The following is a 7,050-nucleotide window of genomic DNA, read 5'->3' on the forward strand; positions in this document are numbered from 1 at the left end:
CATTGTACCCTATCTTTTACCGGAATTGTTTCATTGGTCTTTTATTTGACCATATTATATTATATTATACGCAACACATCACGCACGAAGTACACTTGGACGAGTACTCCAATAAATCGTGCTTGATTCATTTTTATACGTTTTTATTACTTCGCGCAAAGAAAACATAATATTCGTTATTAATTTCTTGTAAGACAGTTTACGTTTTAGGCACAGTTAATCAACCTTTTATAGTATGGAATACTTTTATTCAAATAGTTTTTCGACATTTCGAGTTCATGTCAAATTATATTATTATACCTATGTATATTATATGATATGTCTAATGTAATGAGCGTTGGTGTACTTACTTTAATTTTTTTTCACGCATTAATTATTATTATAATTTTATTTGTTAAAAATATTTTTTATGTAGGTATCTAGGTACTTAATTTTGTTATCAAAATTAATAGCTAAAACAAATTGTGATATTTTTTGTTTGGAATAAAGTCGTCGTCTGCAATCATATAACAATAATTAAGAACGAAAAAAAGAGGAAAATAATAATAAGTATGGAAAAAACGGTCTAACAATAATATACCGATTAATATTATTATTCATATTTTGTAGATTGTTGTAAGTGTAAGTTTGAAAAAAAATAAAGTTGATAGATATCACTTTTCTGATTGACTGTTGATATATAAAAGAAAAGAACAAAGCGATAGTGTTTATACGTATCAGAACCCTTTGAAGGTGTTAATTTTGGACAAAACAACCAGCAAACACAAATCGCATCGTTACATAATGGAGGTGGGTCGACCGAAAGGCAACGCAGTTTCACAGTTCGTGTATTAATTAATTCATAAACTGAAAGCCATGAAATCTTAAGTAGCTGTACACGCTGTGGTGCATTTGTGCATACTAATTCAGCTGTCGCCAAATTATTATTATTTATTAACAACTGTACTGAAAACTAAAAAGTTACCCAGTACCTAAGTTAATAATAATTTGTAGGTATTATTGTTTCTTAATATTTGTATTATACCTCTATGTATGTACGCCTATATTGTATAACTATTTTTATCGTAAAACCGTTGATGCATGCGTATTATGATAATCGAAATTAACTTTTGAATCAAGCGTGAATGGTCGTGAAATATTTAAAAAAAATATATTGGTAAGTACAATAGTAATAAAGTGTACAAATTATTACTCCTCAAAATTCTAAGATTATTAATTTTTTCTACACCTTATTCTATATAGTGACAATCCATAATCGCTTGACACAGAATGCGCTTCATTTTCACACATCGTGTATTATTCATAATGCATAATATTATTATCACGTTTATACAGCTGCGGGATGTCTATAAGTTTAATGAACGTCCTAAACAGTTGATTACACCAGTTCCTCTGTTATTGTTCACCAATCACCTCACTGCTTTCGTGATGACGTGTGTACATGTCCAATGTAATATTACTCAGAATAGGTTTGAGTGAAAAGTGGTCAATTATTAACGGGTAGAATGTGGTCGGCCTGTGTTAATGGTGTGATGTAAATCAACCAATCAGAATTCAGAGTATATTAGAGAATATCATCAGTCTAGTTACGTTTATTGCCTATAATTTATATTTAGTATATTACAAACAATAAGGTAAGAATAAATTATTAATTGCTGTATTCGTTCAGTACACTATTTCATAATAATAAAAACAAGTTAAAAGACAATCTCGACATTTATATTGAGGGTCCGGTTATTTAACGATTTTTACAAAACAATGTCACCGGTAGACAGGTAGATAGGTACTCATATTATAACTGACTTTTGCACAACTAATATATTTATTAAAAAGGCAGGTACCAACAAAATGCCAAAATTTACTTATTATAAGTTTATTAAAAAACTGGAGTAGTTTATAAATTATATTACATACCTGACCTAACTAAAATGTAAATTGGAAATTCTATAGTTACCTTTTGATATTTTATGGAAAGTATTGAGGAGTGCTTATACCAGCTGAAATAGTGATAACTGCTGATTACATTCAAAATAACTACAAAAATCACATAGGTAGTCAATAAGATCTGTCTTATAATTTATATATATAATAAATATGTATAGAGAGAGAATTCTCACTTCACTCTGAATCAAAACATATAAAATGTATTTTAAAATTACATTTACTCTACGGTGGCTAAACATAATGGTTTTAAATTAATTCGCCTGAGCGAAGTGAGGATACAATTGATTGTTCTTGCCATTTTATTTTTATAGAACCCTTTTAAGTGATAGATGTGCTTTTACTTAAATGATTTCACGTGTAGTTGAGCAATTGAGAATTATAGAGCACTTCGTTTTGAAATTAAATATGTTTTGAACGAATTGAAAGTCTAAAAGTATAAACATTTTTACATTGGATATTCGTTGTTTTTACTTATATATTATATTATATAAAATTTGATGATTTCGTTAAACAATGATGTAGTTCATCTATATTTATATTTGCAATTCCAATAATGTTTGGTCATACAAAATTACAGTTATTTTTTGTGAATTTACTGATTTATCAAATTTGGTGAACGAAAAATTCGCACATTAGAGCAATTTATTAAACGATGGAAGTCCTGGGAAAATGGTGAACAACCTTTTTAAATATTTTTCAAAGGAAGAATCACCTCACGGTTACGTTAAATAAAGCCACCAGCTACTTTGAGAAAGGTCCAAAGATTTTCCACTAACTAAGGCTCCTTCCAGTTATACACATTTCAAGTGAAATTCATATGTAGGAGTAGGGTTATGACTTCAGGAAATCCTAGAGGGTTAAGAGGACGGAAATGTTTCTGAGAAAAACAAAAAATGAAAAAGTACATTTTTATATAATTGTTTTTCCTAATAATAGGTACTTAAAATTAAAATTTTAAGTTGAATAATAATAATAATAATAATAATAATATAATATTTTTGAAGTTTAAATGACATTAAAAAAAATATTTTACTATAACAGAGCATTGGCGCATTACATGCCCTATTAAATATTAGTTCGTTAATAAATGAAAGTATTTAAATCATTCCAATATAATGTAATTATTTAACTATTATATTCAACCTGATGTTTAAATAATTTAAGTAAGAAATTCTGTACAAAGCAAGTATTTGGTTTTTATATATTTTATAACGATATTTAGCGTCTACCAGTTATAGGTAGGTATTTTATAACCACTAAGTAGTTAACTATTATTATACCACTTTGATTGACAAGCACCTCACTGATGTTAAAATTTACCAGTTATCAATTAGCTTTGAACCTTTGTCACGTTTTAATTTAATAATTTATTTTTGCATCTATTGCCTTCCATTCTACTAAAACATAGCGTTTAATATCATCGCTGCATATTTTAGGAGAAGTAAGAGCTTTAAAAAAATCCAATATAATTGTTAACTTTATGGGCAATAATTACATACACATAAAATTGCAACTAAAATAAATGACTGAACATTTAAAAAAAGAAGGTTTACCACTAACAAGAATTTTGATATGAAAAGTTCCGCCAAAAACTGTTGTTAGATAGCTTTTACAAAAAAAAATTAAAGTAGATAATATTTTAAATAATTAAATACTTAGTTATATAATATGTGTGTGTAGATTGGAATTGGAGGGTGTACATTTTCATATCTAGCATATTATCATACTTGATTTAATATTATTAAATTTTAATTTAATTATTTTAATTTTTATCATAAATAATTATATATTCCAATAAAAATCCTCTGTGCAGAAACGCACAATGCATACATATTGCACACACACACACATATATTTTCAAATATTTGTATTATTAATTTTTTTATCGATTAAAATAAAATTACAATTTAATTTGTTTTTCACATTCCATACAACAGACTATAAACTATATGTATTGCATTTGATCAAAAAATACGCCATTAATTAACATATTGATTTTTATTTATTTCTTGTGAATAACCTTACTTGAAATTCCCACCAACCCCAATGCAGGAGCTACCTGCAAAGATAATACAATATTTTTTCGCCATGTTTCTCATATTTTATCCTAATTTGTTTCGTACTTAAATCCTATCGACAGTTCTAAACAAATAGATTATATAATTCTTTCCAACGTCACAATCTCTCCTTAATATAATCCATAAACATATAATTAATTTACTATCACGATAATATGTTTATAATAATTATAGTAGGTACTTAAAAAAATATAAAATATATGTAATATTTGATCTAGTATTTAATATATTATTTGAACCATTTTCAAAAACTATAAGATTTATAGATCCATATTAAATACTAAAATATCACCAAATCACCACAGCTCTCCTCCCCCCATATCTTTCAAATCAATCTTCAGGGACCTATCCTTAGTCCACAAAGTTAAATAATTCAAAAACTACTAGTTTGAATTTTTATTTTAATTCGTCAACATATTCAGAAATTTATCTGATAAATAATGTACAGAAACTATTAAAAATTTACCATTTTATAATTTTTTAACTACAAAATAATTTGAACATTTTCGAGATTTTGATAAATTTTGTCAAAATTTGAACTTTTAATATTTATTTAAACAATTGTTCTACTTCATTGTAAATCAATATGTTCATCGCTCGCTCTGAATTATTTAAAATGATAAAATACAATGATTGTTGAAACGGAACTTATTGATCAAATAAATTATTATTCTTAGTGTAAACATTTTAATAACTGAGAAACTACTCGTTTACATTTTGAATTGGGTACATCAATATTTAAAAAAAATATCTATTAAATAATTTATAGTAAAAAGAGTGAGTTTTCAATTGAAAAATATAAGTTAGTATCAACACGGTAAACTCCATAAGTAGTACAAATAATCTGAAGAACTTGAAAATACGGTATTTAAGTATATTATTTAAAAATTACATTAATCAGAATTTGAATAAATTAATTATTAAAGGGAAAAAAACCATAGAAAGATACTCGATATTTTTACTCTACGAGGAAAATCTATGAATGATAAATATTTTGTTTTTGCTAATAAGTAACCGTGACAACAAAAACCTCACACGAAAAATCGGCTGGCAACATAAAAAACATGGTATAAAACGTGGTGACATAAAAACCTGTTGGCTACAGCTCAAAAATATGTTTACCTATATTAAAATGATTGTGAGCGAGTTTTGTGAATCACTATGTATATTTGTGGTAAATGAGCACGACCGCTATTTTACGATTGAAATTCGTTGAAAAACAATAACCGAATCTTGTTTACGACGCTAAATAATGTTTATTATTGTGGGAAAGAAATATAGAATCGTATACATACACTAACGATATAACGACAATATGTCGCTCAAGTTAAAAATAAATATTTTCGAAATCGTTATGAATAAAAAGAACTTAAGTATATAGGTGTACCCCCCCCCCCTTATAGATATATCTATCATATTTGTATGAATTTCGGTTTTATTGTACGTTTTCTAAGGTCCTAACCTAACACAATCGAGAAACCAATATGTGCCAAACAAAATTGTTTGTTTAATTCAACAATTCAAATTATTTCAAACATTTGCAATACTGTTGAAGTAAACCACTTTGAACGACCAAAAAGTTTATACAGTTACGTGAAAACTTTCGTTATTGGCTAATAATGTGGCTTATCAAAACGTTATAATATAATTTAGAATTTAATAAAGAAACATTTAGGTGTGTATTCTTCTAGAACATTCCACAAGTTATTTACTGTTTAAGTGTTATGTCTTGAAGATAATTTTAACGATATAATCGTTATTAAAGAAGCACACCAAACATAATATTATCAAACTTTTTAACGTTTAAATTTGTTTTTATTTTTTTTTTTTTGGCTATTGCGTAGCTTGAAATTTATGTTTCCGCAAACGCTTTAAACAACTATTACATTTTCACTTTTTAAATAATACTGTCTGGGGCGAAGGATCTATTAGTTTTACAAGTATAGCCGCGTGAATCTCGTTTGGTTTTTGTTTATTTATTTATTTATTTTTTTTTTGAAACGCATTGAACAAAAAAAAAAATGGAGGAAAGTTTTGTACTGTAATTCTACGTATATAAATAATCGGAAATGGATTACAACGTAAGAATGTTACTTTCGCAATAGACAATAATATAGTAAAAGGCCATTTTTTCTAATCTCCTAGGTGTTTTCAAGAAAACATTAGGTAGTGGAAACACAATACAATTCGAACGGAGAAACTTAAGCGAACAATCTTAACTAGATTTGGGTAAACCGAACTTAACTTTTGGAATCGTTTTTCAAATTGAATTATTTACCACGGCATCCAAATTTAAACTCACGCCACAGCGACCAGTAATACTCACGGATCTCGTTTAAAAAAAAAAAAAACAAAAACCAAGGAAGTCGCTTTGCTGTTTAATAGCGTGTATAATAATATAAATGTGTACTTTGTAATTGAGTCACTATCCATTACGGATGAGATAAGTTTGAATTCAACACTAAATCATTTCATAGGTATCCACGAAAAACGATTCTCTACGCGGAGACCACGGACTGTCAGCAGCAGTATATTTCCAAGAATATTTTATTATATAGTATAATATATTAATATCTATAATGTTATTACTATTATTATACTTATATATCCATGCTTGAATTAATTATTAGTAATTTATTCTTCTATTAGAGTAGGGGGACGCCTATAAAATTCCGGAAATATAACGGCAGGAGAGTAATAATTGAGGAACTCAAATTCCGGACTATAAAATTAATAGAAATTAATATGTTAAGTATACAAACCGAATTGAAATCTATGTTTACAGAATGTAATCTTGAGGAAAAAAAGTAAGACGGAACGAAAATGAATTGGAATTAAATATAGATGAACGTAAAACGCCCGGAAACCAAAATTCAGGGATGCCAATAAAATCCCGGAAAAAAATTCGCTGGAATTATGAAATCACAGAACGTAATGTAACCGTATTATTGAATTGAAGATTTAAAAATATATTGAAACAAATTCCAGACCGTAAAATACACGGAATTATATATATTGACTGTATTTG

Source organism: Acyrthosiphon pisum, chromosome A2, assembly GCF_005508785.2.
Source record: "Acyrthosiphon pisum isolate AL4f chromosome A2, pea_aphid_22Mar2018_4r6ur, whole genome shotgun sequence".
NCBI classification, from domain to species: domain Eukaryota; kingdom Metazoa; phylum Arthropoda; class Insecta; order Hemiptera; family Aphididae; genus Acyrthosiphon; species Acyrthosiphon pisum.